We start from the raw sequence: 14,573 nt of genomic DNA, 5'->3' as shown, positions 1-14,573 counted from the left end.
CAGGCTCGGCATTCATCCATAGATCGCTGATTCGAATCCAGATCGAAGGAGATGGCATGTTTTAGATGAATATTAATCGCTTCTTTTTTAGAAGAACTTCGTAAATATTGTTCACCAAGACTCCATTTTGGCAGAGGTGCTGGAAAAAATTAATAAAATTTCAATTTCAATTAGCTCTCGTTTAATTCACATACATTTTCTATTCTGCTGTTACCGCCTCCCGATTATTAAGAAATAACAAAGAGCGAGATTATAAGAGAAAATAAATGCCTAAGCTTGAGAGTCATATATCCATATTTTTCTGAATCGTATTTCAATCCTGAATGGAACGATTTTTGTCAGAGTCTCTTTCTTACTTATTCAGAGCCCGGTTAGCTCAGTCGGTAGAGCATCAGACTTTTAATCTGAGGGTCATGGGTTCGAGTCCCATACCGGGCGATTACGTCATTTTTGCCTCCTATTCAGATTATTGTGATCAATGAGTTAACATGTAATTGGAGGGGAATTGGTCACTATATGTCTGTTATTGATTTTTTTTTATGGCGATGCAAGGGCAGATCGAGTTTTGGCTCAAAGGGGGGTGTAGCTGTTAAAGGGGGAGGGGTAGCAGATATTTGGTACTTTTTCTGCATGATTTGCATGATTTTCCTCTTTTTTTGTGGCCCAACACTGAAAAATTGCCTGTTTAATTTTACTCAAGAAAGGTTGAAAACTGCAACTACCAAAAATTGGGTTGTTCTATGACAAATTGTTAGGGTTAGAATTTCCGTTAAATTCAACCAAAAGTTGTAGTCATACAAAACGAAGTTAAATTTGCAGTTTTCACCCTTTCTTGGGTCAAATTAACCCAGGCAATTTTTCAGTGAAGGGGGTGGGTAGACCGCCCATTAGGTCTACCCACTCTCAAAAAAAGACCAAAATAAATTTCAAACTTGAATCTTGTAAGAAACTGAAATAGTGTTACCGAAAATCTATTTTCTGCGTGCGTTGAAACAGGGCTACTGAAGCCTTTAAATTATGCTATTAAATATTCACGGTTCCAGAACCGTTCTTAAATGCTATATTTTAAAATCGGATCCTGGATCACAATATATCCTTCGGTAGCTAAGTTGGTGGAGCGGTGGATAGGCATATACGTTCATGATAGTTTTGGGACGGTGAATCGAATCCATCTCGAGGAAAGTTTTGTTTAATTTGTGTGTATATAAATATTTACATGTGCTCATTACTTCTATGTGCTGTATAGAGGAGCAGAATTCCACATAACGTAGCGGAGCTGATGAAATAATTAAACTTCCATTTTTAGGCAATCATATTCCCATCCCATCATCACATAACGTATTTTTTTATACAATTTCTCAATTTAGCGTTCGAGTTCCGCACTGGACAAAAGGTATTTGTTGTGATTCCTTTTTTCATCAGAATAAAATCAAGATCGTAGAAAAAGAATTCAGTTTTTTTAATAAAAAATAATTTATCTGCTGAAGAAGTGGGAGTGTTTTGAATGGGCCATATCATGTTCAAAATTTAGGATGTATTTGTCTCAAGTGAAAAAAAACAGTTAATATTTTAAAATATTTCTAAAAATTAGTAGCAAAAAAAACAGTTCTGTGGACAACAACACGGGAAAGAAAAACACACTGAATGTAAAATGTTCATGCAAAAAGTTTGACATGTAATCGTTTAATCCTAGTCAAGAGGATTTTTTTAAACCTTCCTATATAAATAATAGTTTAAACATGAAGGGTACGAACGTGCATCCTTCGATAGCTCAGTTGGTAGAGCGGTGGACTGTAGGCACGTGAACACGTGAGACCCGCCACGAACATTCATCCATAGGTCGCTGGTTCGAATCCGGCTCGAAGGACACTTTCTTTTTCAAATCAACTTTTAAATTTGGATTGAGAGTGCGAGATTAGAAAACATATCAACATTTAAAAACTTGATAAATTTTCCAATATATAAAGAAGGGAAGGAAATGGCATTACCTCTTCGTGTAAACTGCTCCCCATTAACAGCCTTTCGATTACAAATTTAAATGTGAACTCGAAATCTGCTAATCATTCGATAGCTCACTTGGTACGAAACAAATGTCTAAATAGATCCGTAGGTCGTTGATTCGAATCTAGCGAGAAGGAAAGTGTTTTAGAATCAACGACTATAGTTTTGTTCAAGGGCTGTTAATGGCAAACGAGCACTAGGCCTATGAGACTATTTTGAAGGGGTCCTCAAAATGATTGATATTATGAGATTTCAACTATAATTCAACTTTTCTTTTTGTCCGCATGCATTCCATTAACGTTTATCATTTTTATGCTGTTTTCCGAAGTGTTTTCCTTTTTGTGATGCAAGTCTGATCAATATGAATTGTAAAAATTCCACAAGAAGAACAGTTTTCTGATGTCTGATTGGGCTACCCTAGTTCTCAAGTATAGGTTAGGCCTAAGCATTACACGTAAGATCCTGGTTAGCTCAGTCGGTACAGCATAAGACTTGTAATCAGAGGGTCATTGGTTCGAGTCCCACGTTTGGTCGAAATTGGCACTGTTTTTGTCCTGGTTTTCAGGTAGTTGTGATAAAAGAATTATTTAAAGCTGAATTCACCGGGGGAATTGGTTTTGCCCCTTTTTCAGATTTTGTGATAAATGAATAAACATGCATTGAGGAACTCTAATATAAAAGCAATGGACACTCTATCTATATTTATAGAATAACTGTTTTGTTGCTTTTCCTCCTGGATGTTGGTGGTGTTGCAAGATGAAAATGTCTCCTTTATTCTTCATTCTTGGGCGCAAGCTATCTCAGGGTGGGTAACATTGCACATTGTGTAGTGCTACAATTTCTTCGCGTGTTTGTAACACTGGCTACTAATAAAACACGATCAATATTCGCCGTTGAAAACCTTTCATGGTCAAGTTTTAGCAATGAATCTCGAACCTATGCATCCTTCGATAGCTCAGTTGGTAGAGCGGTGGACTGTAGATATGTAGGTTACCGTATAAGGTAAGGCAAGAATCCATAGGTCGCTGGTTCGAATCCGGCTCGAAGGAAAGCTTCTTTTTTTCGTCGACGTCTGAACCTTTGGTTATTTGGCGGAGTACATTGAAACATTGGATTTTTTGTTTTGCCTTCCATAGATCCGATATCATGAAAAGTGATGTACACCATTACATTTATTATGAACTTGCAAATTTATGCAACGTTAGCTTATGGTAGTTCACTTGGGAGAATATGGACCATAGACATTATAAATAAAATATCTAGTTGTTTGGGGTGTAAAATTGATACGTTGAGTATATTTTCCATGTCTTTGATCGTCTCTTTAACATTTGCAGAATAACCACTTCTTAGTTTTAATTGTGGGGAGAAAAGTGCACCTTTTTGAGAATTTGGTATAAAACAATGTTATTGCTGTCAGCACACTCTAAATAAAAAAAAACCACCACGGTTTCAAACCAACTGTTCTGGCTTAGATTTTAAAATCTGAATCATTGAGCAGGCATCCTTCGATAGCTCAGTTGGTAGAGCGGTGGACTGTAGGCACTTAATCTCATGGCAGGCTCGATATTTATCCATAGGTCGCTGGTTCGAATCCGGCTCGAAGGAGAGGTTTTTTTGTTGAAAATTTGACTGTTTTTCTTTCTTTTTTAGAAGAATTGGGTAAATTGTTCCCCAAGACACCATTTTGGCAGAGGTGCTGGAAAAAATTAGCTCTCGTTTAATTCACATAAATGTTCTATTCTATAGTTACCACTTCCCCCCCCCCACTCGAATTATGTACGTGAAAATAATTCATAGTGAAATTTAAGATATAAAAAGAAAGATTTTTTAAGAGAAAAGCACATCCTAGTCTTGAAAATCATATTTCCAAATTTTCTTGTTCATCGTATTTCAATCCTGAATGGAATGTCTTTTGTCATAGTCTTTTTTATACTTATTTAGAGCCCGGTTAGCTCAGTCGGTAGAGCATCAGACTTTTAATCTGAGGGTCATGGGTTCGAGTCCCATACCGGGCGATAACGTCTTTTTTTTGCCTCCTTTAAGATTGTGATGAACGAATAAACATGTAAATGGAGGGAAAATTGTCGCTGTATGCTTGTCATTAATGTAAGTTTTTCTTGACGATACAGGGGCGGATCGAACTTTGGCTCAAGGGGGAGGGGGTGGGTGTAGCTGTTAAAGGGGGAGTGGGGTAGCAGACATTTGGTTCTTTTTGTCTGCATGATTTGCATGATGTTCCCCCTTTTTGCGGCCCAAGGGTAGACGGCCTATTATACCCCCCCCAAAAAAAGGACCAAAAATCAACTTCAAACTTGAATCTTGTAAAGAAAATTGAGTAGTGTTATCGACAATAAATCATCAGCTTGCGTTGAAACACGGGCTACTAAAGCATCTCTTTTAAGATGTTTTTAAAATTCACGGTTCCAGAACTGTTCTTGCTACATCTTTAAATCGGACCTTAAGAACATCTTCCTTAGGTAGCTAAGTTGGTGGAGCGGTGGACTATATGCATGTACGTACATGATGTTCTTGGGACGCTGGTTCGAACCCATCACAAAGGCAAGTGTTTTTTTTTCTGGTGTACAACTTAACATGTGCTCATTACTTCTATTTGCTGTATAGATGTTTTTAGATGACCAGAATTCCACGTAATGTAGCGAAGCTGATGAAACCATTGAACGTCAATTTTTAGGCAATCATATTCCCATCTCACCATCACATACTATGCTATACGTGTTTTTCACACCAATTTATCAATTTAGTGTAGTGTGATTCCTTTATTTCAAAGAATAAAATCAAAACCTTTTGAAGAAAAACGAATTCTGCATTTTAAAAAAATATATAATTTATCTCCTGAAGAGGTGGAGCATGGGCGTCGTGAGGGGGGGGGGGGGGTTTGGGAGGGGGTGCTTGCGCCCCTCCCCCCGGAAAAGCAAAACAAAAAGAGGAATGTTCATTTAATGGGTTGGGGCAAAAATGATAAATCGACAATATGCTGGAAAAGTACAGGGATTGGGGGAAACGTGCTTTGCCCCCCTCTAGAAAAATCCTGGCGACGCCCATGGGATGGAGTGTTTTGAATAGGGCCAGATATCATGCTAAAACTTTAATCTAATTTCTGAAAATTTAGCAAACAAAATGGCAAAAAAATCAACTACCCACGGTTCTGGACAACTTACGGGAAAGAAGCATGCACCGAGTTTAAAACGTCAGTGCATACAGTTTGACATGTCAGCGTAATCTTTTTGAAAAAGAAATGGTTTCAAAACTTTTCCATAGGTAATATTTTACAATTGAGAAGTACGAATGTGCATCCTTCGATAGCTCAGTTGGTAGAGCGGTGGACTGTAGGCACGTGAATACGTGAAAGTCACTGCACACGCATTCATCCATAGGTCGCTGGTTCGAATCCGGCTCGAAGGACACTTTTTTTATATCAACTTTTAAAGTTGGATTGAGAGTGCGAGATCAGAACACATTTCAACGTTTAAAGACTTGTTAAATTTTCCCATAAAGGGAAGGCATAAGGGAAGGCAATGGCATCCCCACTTCGTATAAAGTACTCCCCTTGAAATCCTTTCGATTAACAATACAAATGTGAATTCGAAATCTGCTTATCATTCGATAGCCTCACTTGGTATGTAACAAATGTCTTAATAGATCCGTAGGTCGCTTATTCGAATCCAGCTGAAAGGAAAATGTTTTAGAATCAACGACTACCGTTTTTTTCTTCTTCAAATGCTCTTAATGTCGAACAAGAACTGTGCGTGCGAGGTTCAAGACTATTTTGAAGGGGTCCTCAAAATGATTGATATTATGAGATTTTAACTATAACTGCTAATTTTTAGTATTTTTTTACGTTAAAGATCTGTAAATTACTTTGCGAGGGTTTTTCTTGTACTTGTCCGCATGCATTCCATGAATGTTTATCTTTTTTTATGCTGTAGCCGAGGTGTCTTTTTTATCAATGTGAAATTGTAAAAAATTGTGTAGGTTTGTTAATCCAAGACCACAAAAAGAACGGTGTTCTGATGACTGATTGGGCTACCCTAGTTCACAATTAAGTTAAGCGTTATGCGGAAGAGCCCGGTTAGCTCAGTCGGTAGAGCATCAGACTTTTAATCTGAGGGTCATGGGTTCGAGTCCCATACCGGGCGATAACGTCTTTTGGGCCTCCTTTAAGATTGTGATGAACGAATTAACATGTAAATGGAGTGAAAATTGTCGCTGTATGAATGTCAATAATGTAAGTTTTTCTTGGTGGATCGAACTTTGGCTCAAGGGGGAGGGGGTGGAGGTAGCTGTTAAAGGGGGAGTGGGGTAGCAGACATTTGGTTCCTTTTTTCTGCATGATGTCCCCCATTTTGCGGCCCAAGGGTAGACGGCCTACATTATACCCCCCCCCCAAAAAAAAAGGAACCAAAAATCAACTTCAAATTTGAATCTTGTAAAGACAATTGAGTAGTGTTATCGACAATAAATCATCTGCTTGCGTTGAAATACGGGCTACTAAAGCATCTCTTTTTAATATGTTTTTAAAAATTACGGTTCCATAACTGTTCTTGCTAAATCTTTAAATCGGACCTTAAGAACATCTTCCCTATGTAGCTAAGTTGGTGGAGCGGTGGACTAAGTGCATGTACGTACATTATGGTTTTGGGACGCTGGTTCGAACCTAACTCAAAGGCAAGGTTTTTTTTTTGGTGTACAACTTTACATGTGCTCATTAATTCTATTTGCTGTATAGATGACCAGAATTCCACATAAAATAGCGCAGCTGATGAAACCATTAAACTTCCATTTTTAGGCAATCATATTCCCATCTCACCATCACATCCTATACTAAACGTTGTTTTTTTCACACCAATTTAACAATTTAGTGTAGTCGCAGCAGGGCAGACTTGGGAGTCATTGGTTCGAGTTCCATACTAGAAAAGGTATTTGTTGTGATTCCTTTATTTATAAGAATAAAATCAAAACCTTTTGAAGAAAAACGAATTCTGCATTTTAATAAAAATATAATTTATCTCCTGAAGAGGCGGAGCATGGGCGTCGCGAAAAGCAAGACAAAAAGAGGAATGTTCATTTAATGGGTTGGGGCAAAAATGATAAATCGACAATATGCTGGAAAAGTACAGGGATTGGGGGGAAACGTGCTTTGCCCCCCTTTAGAAAAATCCTGGCGACGCCCATGGGATGGAGTGTTTTGAATAGGGCCAGATATCATACTAAAACTTTAATCTAATTTCTGAAAATTTAGCAAACAAAATGGCAAAAAAATCAACTACCCACGGTTCTGGACAACTTACGGGAAAGAAGCATGCACCGAAAGAAATGGTTTCAAAACTTTTCCATAAGTAATATTTTACAATTGAGAAGTACGAATGTGCATCCTTCGATAGCTCAGTTGGTAGAGCGGTGGACTGTAGGCACGTGAACACGTGAAAGTCACTGCACACGCATTCATCCATAGGTCGCTGGTTCGAATCCGGCTCGAAGGACACTTTTTTTTGTATCAACTTTTAAATTTGGATTGAGAGTGCGAGATCAGAACACATTTCAACGTTTAAAGACTTGTTAAATTTTCCCATAAAGGGAAGGCATAAGGGAAGGCAATGGCATCCCCACTTCGTATAAAGTACTCCCCTTGAAATCCTTTCGATTAACAATTTAAATGTGAATTCGAAATCTGCTTATCATTCGATAGCCTCACTTGGTATGTAACAAATGTCTTAATAGATCCGTAGGTCGCTTATTCGAATCCAGCTTAAAGGAAAATGTTTTAGAATCAACGACTACCGTTTTTTTTCATCTTCAAATGCTCTTAATGTCGAACAAGAACTGTGCGTGCGAGGTTCAAGACTATTTTGAAGGGGTCCTCAAAATGATTGATATTATGAGATTTTAACTATAACTGCTAATTTTTAGTATATTTTTACGTTAAAGATCTGTAAATTACTTTGCGAGGGTTTTTCTTGTACTTGTCCGCATGCATTCCATGAATGTTTATCTTTTTTATGCTGTAGCCGAGGTGTCTTTTTATCAATGTGAAATTGGTTTGTTAACCCAAGACCACAAGAAGAACAGTGTTCTGATGACTGATTGGGCTACCCTACTTCACAATTAAGTTAAGCGTTATGCGGAAGAGCCCGGTTAGCTCAGTCGGTAGAGCATCAGACTTTTAATCTGAGGGTCATGGGTTCAAGTCCCCTACCGGGCGGAATGCTACCTTTAAGTCTTCTCTAAAGGCACTATTATTTTGTACGGTCCTCATGTTTTGTTGGCCTTGAAAGACGGGGTCGGTGGGTCGAGGGAAAATCTGGGGTAATTTGAACTTACACATTACTAAAGATAATGATGGAAAGTGCTCAATAAATGACGGTGTCTTGTTCTAATTTTTTTTTATATACATGAACTTTCAATGAACAAAATATATAATACCATGTTTGGCAAAAGTTCTGGCCTGGGTCATAATAATTTTAAGATGTGTGTTGTGCTTTTAAGAGGTGTGGTCGCGTTTAAAAAGTCTTAAGTAGAATTTTATGTGTATGTAAATGCAAATTATTCGCAGTGCTCCAATCATTCTAGCTTTACTAAACGCGATACCGCCGTGCATCCTTCGATAGCTCAGTTGGTAGAGCGGTGGACTGTAGGCACTTCATCCCCTGACAGGCTCGGTATTTATCCATAGGTCGCTGGTTCGAATCCGGCTCGAAGGATAAGACTCCTTTTTTGGACTTATGTTGGACCGTATGTGCAGGTACTTAACAAGCGTGTGCGGGTGTTTGAAATAAATTAGAATTTGAGGACATTAATTCGACACTTTTTGAAGTTGTTGTGCAACAAAACAAAACAAAATCGATTATTTTTTACAAAGCTAGTCAAAGCAAAATCAAAGATAGTCAAATTTCATTGAGTGAAACGGGCAATGTTGCTTTTTATTCGACGGTCGGTATGGAATTAGGCCTACGTTAGTTGTTGGAATATATATATTCCAGTTGACAGCTTTTTTTTTTTTTACCAACTTTAAGGAATCAATTGCCAAATAGTGCAGCCAATAGTGCAGGCAGTTGACATTTCCAGCAATGTTGCAAGTGCCAATTTTAAGAATGAAAATACAGGCTAATTACATGCACTGCTTTGCACACACAACAGGGACAAAAACAATGGTTACCAACAACTGTCACGTCATTAAATACAGAAATAGCGCAGCAAAACCTATTTTCTTTCAGGTTTATTTCTCTCTCCCCAAAATATCTAAGACAATTGAAATGCAATACGTTTTTCCTCATAATATATGTCGATTCGACAATAATTCTGAGAGTTTGTCTGGATTTCAAGTGTTGGCAAATGTTAGTTTAGGTTTTTCCGGCTATTTTAAAACATTTTTCATTCAAATTCACTAGCTTTAATATTAAGTTTTGTCCACGAAAAATGTCACACTTTAAACAAAACCAATTTAGTCATTTACCATTCAGTTTCAAAGTTTGGTCACCCTCTTTAGTCACCGGGTCGAGAATATTCGTCATTACAGAATAAATTCGTCTAAGCTGTTGCCGAATGACAGCATTCAGATATTGAATTCGTCTAATATAAATCAATTAGACGAATTTAATATCTGAATATCAAGGTTTTGCGTGGACGAGGCGAAATCGAATACTCCGGGACGAAAACGTGTGCTCATTGTTTGAATTTGCTTAAACTGAATTTATAATTGTCTGACAAGAGACGAAATTGAACATTGGAAGTGCACTAAATCGAAGTTGATGGACGAATTTGAATATTAGAAACGGTGAATTCGAATGATAAACGTTTTAAATTAGCCGGAAAAACCTACAAAATGTTCATCAACTTTTGGGAGAATCCGTTGTCCCAAATTGCAGGCAGCTGATATCTTTGCGAATGTTGTGCTAAGAGGTTGAGGAACAATTATCACATCGAACCGCTTGACACAGAAAATCTGCTTTTTAAAAACAGGGACACTATAGCCAAAATGTGAAATGAAATCGCAAGACAACTTTGTCCACTGAAAATTACTTAAAATGTGCATCCATGAGCATGTTGTGAATGAGTTTCTTTCATTGCATTTCCAACATCTCCAGAGCCTGGTTAGCTCAGTCGGTAGAGCATCAGACTTTTAATCTGAGGGTCATGGGTTCGAGTCCCATACCGGGCGGAGTTAGTTCGTTTTGTCTTTTCGTTGTGAGGGCCGACATCCAGGATGGCTGCTCTTGTAAAACAAAGACCCCTTCGAGTGGCTCGAGCGTGTGTTGCTGACGGACGGTTGTGAATCAAGTGGACTAGGCTTGCTTATGCACAGTCGTCAAAAAGCTACGGTCCTTTTATACACTGGTGACAATCGTTTTGATACTGTGCAGCATGTGCTCTCATACCATTTTCCCACCTTCTCCTAACTTCACTTTTGTTTAAGTTCAGATGAACAGTGTTTTAACTGGGGACAATTTCCCAGGGGAACGGCCGGCGAGGCTTCGTTGTATACAGAGCTGGGAGCAGGTAAAAAAAATCATCTTGTCATCTTCAAAATGTTTAACGGGGAGGACAGGGGGAATCACAGGCCTGCCCCTCCACCTTTCGGAAAAATAATCCAATTTTTAATCTCAGTTGAATAGGTTCGATTCCCATTTGATGGACTTTATTATATGGAGCAATAAACTTTTAAAAATAGTAATAAATCTCAAGATGTATGAAGGTACGAACGTTGAGAAAAGGGCGTTTTAGTCATTCATCGACTCTTAGCCTTGAAGCTTTCGTCAAAACCACTTTTTAATTTTAATGTCGGGGAAGATAAATGCACCTTTAAGTGACAATTCAATTGTTCAAAAAGTTGGAAGTGTAATGTTAATTTGCACTTAAAAATGTACGGATTCAAACCCATTTTGGCTAAAATTGTAAAATCGGATGCTGAGAGCGCGAATCTACGAAAGCCCATTAGCGCCACTGCAAGTATATATGTTGCGGATTATTTAATTCGTTATTACGGATTATCAATTCGTTATTACGGATTACTAATTCGTTATAACGGATTATTAATTCGTTATTACGGATTATTTAATTCGTTATTACGGATTACTAATTCGTTATAACGGATTATTAATTCGTTATTACGGATTATTTAATTCGTTATTACGGATTACTAATTCGTTATAACGGATTATTTAATTCGTTATTACGGATTATTAATTCGTTATTACGGATTACTAATTCGTTATAACGGATTATTTAATTCGTTATTACGGATTATTAATAGGTCGCTGGTTCGAATCCGGCTCGAAGGATTTTTTTTAAAAATAACATTGACGCCATTTTCGTTTGCTAATTTCAAATCAATAGACATTAATGACGTTGTTCGAGACAAATTTATTGTGTTTTTTTTTTTTTAATTCTCATGATTAATTTTCTCCCAAAAATATATTTCGTAATCTTTGAATCAGGTGCAACAAAATTGACTTTAGGCTAAATTGCAAAAATATTGTTATGAACCCTTATTTCTCTCTCTTCAAAAATTATCATAAAAGATTTCACACCAGCACCAGGCTTGATAACAATCATTTCTTTCTAGCATATTTCTTCAACATTTCACGTCATCGTGTAAATGGTTAAAGAAAATATGCAAAGCATTCCACGCGACACAACGGTGAAAAATATGTCAATTTATGATGGTGCTTTGATTTGATCATGGAATTTCTAGACTTGTGTTGAGATTTTTTAATACGCCTGGTCACGGAGCAGGCAAGGCGAAGCCTCGTCTAAATACAAAAGAAAGAAAGAAGATATTTAAAAGGTTTCCTTCTAGCCAGATTCGAACCAGCGACTTATGGATAAATGTCTTCAGACCCTCAAATGCCTACATGCCTACAGCCCACCGCTCTACTAACTGAGCTTTACAGAAGGATACGTTCTGGTATCGGGTTATACAATTTTAGCTAGAAGGTTTTGAAGCCGTGAATTTTCAATGCGGTTTAAAATGTGCGCTTCCATCATTTTAATCTGAGTTATCACGTGAGGTACATTTATCTTCCCCGAAATAAAGTGGACTAAGGAATTTCATTTGAATGTAAAAAGCAAATCATTTGCAGTGGTCCGAATTATTTTTAACTTTACTGAACGTTAACATCTATGCATCCTTCGATAGCTCAGTTGGTAGAGCGGTGGACTGTAGGCACGTGAACACGTGACAAGTTCTAGGCATTTATCCATAGGTCGCTGGTTCAAATCCGGCTCGAAGGAAAGGCTTTCTATTTTCGACTCATGGTAGACAGTAGTGATATTATTTTTTAGCAGGCGTGGGGTTGTTTAAAACAAATGAAATTTGAGGGGAAAATTCGAGACTTAATTTTCGAAGTTCAAGTGCAACAAAACAAAACAAATCGATTATTTTTGCAAAGCCAGTGAAAGAAACTATTTAGCACTACACTGTGAAAAAAATCACTTGTTGAAAAGTGGTGGCAATGTTTCTCTACCCGACGGTTGTTATGGAATTATTAGGCCTACCTCAGTTGTTGATATTTCCAGTTGATTCCTTTTATCAACTTATAGGAAGAATTAATTGCCAAAATATACAGGCATTTGAAATTTTTACCATCTTTCGGAGCAACTCTTCCCATTTTAAGGATGAAAATACACTCCTATGCACTTCTTAGCACACAAATCAGAAGTAAAAACAATGGATACCAACCATCACAAAACCTTTTTTCAGCTTTATTTCTTTCTCCCCAAAATATCTAAGACAATATGCAATACGTAAAGTATAATTCATTCCTCAGTATTAATGTCGATTGATAATAATTCCGAGAGTTGGTGTGATGTGTTGGCAAATATTATTAAATTTTTTTACCAACTTTTTGGGGAGAATCCGTTGTCCCAAATTGCAGGCAGCTGATATCTTTGCGATTATGTTGTGCTAAGAAATTGAGGAACAATTGTCAATTGACTTTGAAAATAATCATGAACTAGTCACATTTAACCGCTTGACACAGAAAATCTGTTTTGTGAAAAACAGGGAACCATCCAAAATATGAAACTAAATTGCGGGACAATTTTTTCCACTGAAGATTATTTTAAATGTGCATCCGTGAGCATGTTTTGAATGATTTTCTTTCAATGCATTATCCAACATCTCCAGAGCCCGGTTAGCTCAGTCGGTAGAGCATCAGACTTTTAATCTGAGGGTCATGGGTTCGAGTCCCATACCGGGCGGAGTTAGTTCCTTTTGTCTTTTTGTTGCATGAGCCAACATCCAGGATGGCTGCTCTTGTGAAACAAAGACCCCTTTGCGCCGCTCGAGTGTGTTCTTGACGGGCGGTTTTGAATCGCTTCAAGTCGTCAAAAAGCTAAGTCACTTTTAATACACTGCTGAAAAATGTTTTGATACTGCAGCATGTGCTCTCATATAATTATTCAAACTTCACTTGTTTCTGTTCAAGATGAACAGCAATGAGATAAAGGTTTCCGGCAGGACCATGTTGCAAATCTCTTTTGTGAGTTTGTGAGGTTCTGAAAATAGTGAAGCGCGTGAAGGATTCAACTGTGGAGTCTTGTAGTCTTCAAATTTGTTATCTTATCTTCAAAGTTTAAACGGGGAGGACGGGAGCCCACGGGGAGGGGGGGGGGGGAGAAGGTGCCCCCGTGAAGTTATTGAGGGGGATTAACCACGCGTAACCAGAGTTAAACATCTGTGGAAAAACTGGGGTGCATGATTTGTGTGTTTTGTTGAGGGGGGGGGGGGGGCACCGGGGGGTGGGGACGGTGCACGGACATCCGCTGGGGGGGGGGGGGGGAGCCCAACACACAATTTAATGCGGGGTCTGCATCATTGCTTTCAAGTTTGTATTGCAATGACCATTGACAATCTCGCCAAGTGCAACTTATAGTTTTGGGGTTTCAGGAGTTTCAGCGCTTGGGCTATCCTTATTTCTTACCCAGTGTTCCCAAGTGAGGTAAACCGGAAAGTTTCCGTGACAAAACGTATGTTTCAGATTTTGTGTTCACCGAGAATTGTCGAAACAGGGATGTTTATGTAAACTGTTTAGTTTCTTTGTGTGCCAGCTATAGGTGTTTACATATACGCGTTATTGCGGTAAAAACTGTTCTATGCAGACATCGCATAATTTCAGATCTGAGTGCATGATCTTCACCGCCTAATTTGTCGAAATAATTCGTTTGATTTCGGCAACCTTCCTCTGTGGTCCCAAATTAGTCGAACAACTAATGACCAACCAGTCAATCGAACAACGTGAGACAAAATATTTGAAACTCAGCCGGGATATTTAATATCATCATTATTATCTATCCACCTGCAAAAATAAAACGTATTGGAAGGTCACATAACAAAACTCTTTAAAAAAATACTGTCGTTCTTTGTGCGGGACTACAATTGTTTTCAAAACGTGTCTCAAAAATAAAAATTTACAAGTTTTCATGACATAATATATTTAGAGGTAAAAGCAAAAGATTCATAAAATTAATTAATGAATGTATATCTTCGTAAAAAAACCTTTTAATACGGCGCTATTACAAGATCCACCCTCCCAATGTCTGTAACCTACCTACTT

At 37.9% G+C, this 14,573-nt stretch overlaps 13 non-coding genes across 13 annotated transcripts; all 13 read left to right on the top strand.

The window, feature by feature from the left end:
* Positions 1–365: 365 nt before the first annotated feature.
* Positions 366–438, top strand: Trnak-uuu. Its single transcript has one exon. It is a non-coding gene; the product is annotated as a tRNA-Lys (tRNA).
* Positions 439–1,760: 1,322 nt separating this feature from the next.
* Positions 1,761–1,867, top strand: Trnay-gua. Its single transcript has 2 exons — positions 1,761–1,797; positions 1,832–1,867. It is a non-coding gene; the product is annotated as a tRNA-Tyr (tRNA).
* A 1,078-nt stretch (positions 1,868–2,945) lies between these two features.
* Trnay-gua lies at positions 2,946–3,050 on the top strand. Its single transcript has 2 exons — positions 2,946–2,982; positions 3,015–3,050. It is a non-coding gene; the product is annotated as a tRNA-Tyr (tRNA).
* A 453-nt stretch (positions 3,051–3,503) lies between these two features.
* On the top strand, positions 3,504–3,606 carry Trnay-gua. Its single transcript has 2 exons — positions 3,504–3,540; positions 3,571–3,606. It is a non-coding gene; the product is annotated as a tRNA-Tyr (tRNA).
* Positions 3,607–3,943: 337 nt separating this feature from the next.
* Trnak-uuu lies at positions 3,944–4,016 on the top strand. Its single transcript has one exon. It is a non-coding gene; the product is annotated as a tRNA-Lys (tRNA).
* A 1,299-nt stretch (positions 4,017–5,315) lies between these two features.
* On the top strand, positions 5,316–5,424 carry Trnay-gua. Its single transcript has 2 exons — positions 5,316–5,352; positions 5,389–5,424. It is a non-coding gene; the product is annotated as a tRNA-Tyr (tRNA).
* Positions 5,425–6,085: 661 nt separating this feature from the next.
* On the top strand, positions 6,086–6,158 carry Trnak-uuu. Its single transcript has one exon. It is a non-coding gene; the product is annotated as a tRNA-Lys (tRNA).
* A 1,235-nt stretch (positions 6,159–7,393) lies between these two features.
* Positions 7,394–7,502, top strand: Trnay-gua. Its single transcript has 2 exons — positions 7,394–7,430; positions 7,467–7,502. It is a non-coding gene; the product is annotated as a tRNA-Tyr (tRNA).
* A 646-nt stretch (positions 7,503–8,148) lies between these two features.
* On the top strand, positions 8,149–8,221 carry Trnak-uuu. The gene has a single exon. It is a non-coding gene; the product is annotated as a tRNA-Lys (tRNA).
* Positions 8,222–8,617: 396 nt separating this feature from the next.
* On the top strand, positions 8,618–8,720 carry Trnay-gua. Its single transcript has 2 exons — positions 8,618–8,654; positions 8,685–8,720. It is a non-coding gene; the product is annotated as a tRNA-Tyr (tRNA).
* A 1,384-nt stretch (positions 8,721–10,104) lies between these two features.
* Trnak-uuu lies at positions 10,105–10,177 on the top strand. The gene has a single exon. It is a non-coding gene; the product is annotated as a tRNA-Lys (tRNA).
* A 1,967-nt stretch (positions 10,178–12,144) lies between these two features.
* Trnay-gua lies at positions 12,145–12,249 on the top strand. Its single transcript has 2 exons — positions 12,145–12,181; positions 12,214–12,249. It is a non-coding gene; the product is annotated as a tRNA-Tyr (tRNA).
* Positions 12,250–13,145: 896 nt separating this feature from the next.
* On the top strand, positions 13,146–13,218 carry Trnak-uuu. The gene has a single exon. It is a non-coding gene; the product is annotated as a tRNA-Lys (tRNA).
* The last annotated feature ends 1,355 nt before the right edge of the window (positions 13,219–14,573 follow it).

Source organism: Patiria miniata, unplaced genomic scaffold, assembly GCF_015706575.1.
Source record: "Patiria miniata isolate m_02_andy unplaced genomic scaffold, ASM1570657v1 HiC_scaffold_5, whole genome shotgun sequence".
NCBI lineage: Eukaryota > Metazoa > Echinodermata > Asteroidea > Valvatida > Asterinidae > Patiria > Patiria miniata.
This window is presented reverse-complemented; position numbering and strand designations above follow the sequence as displayed.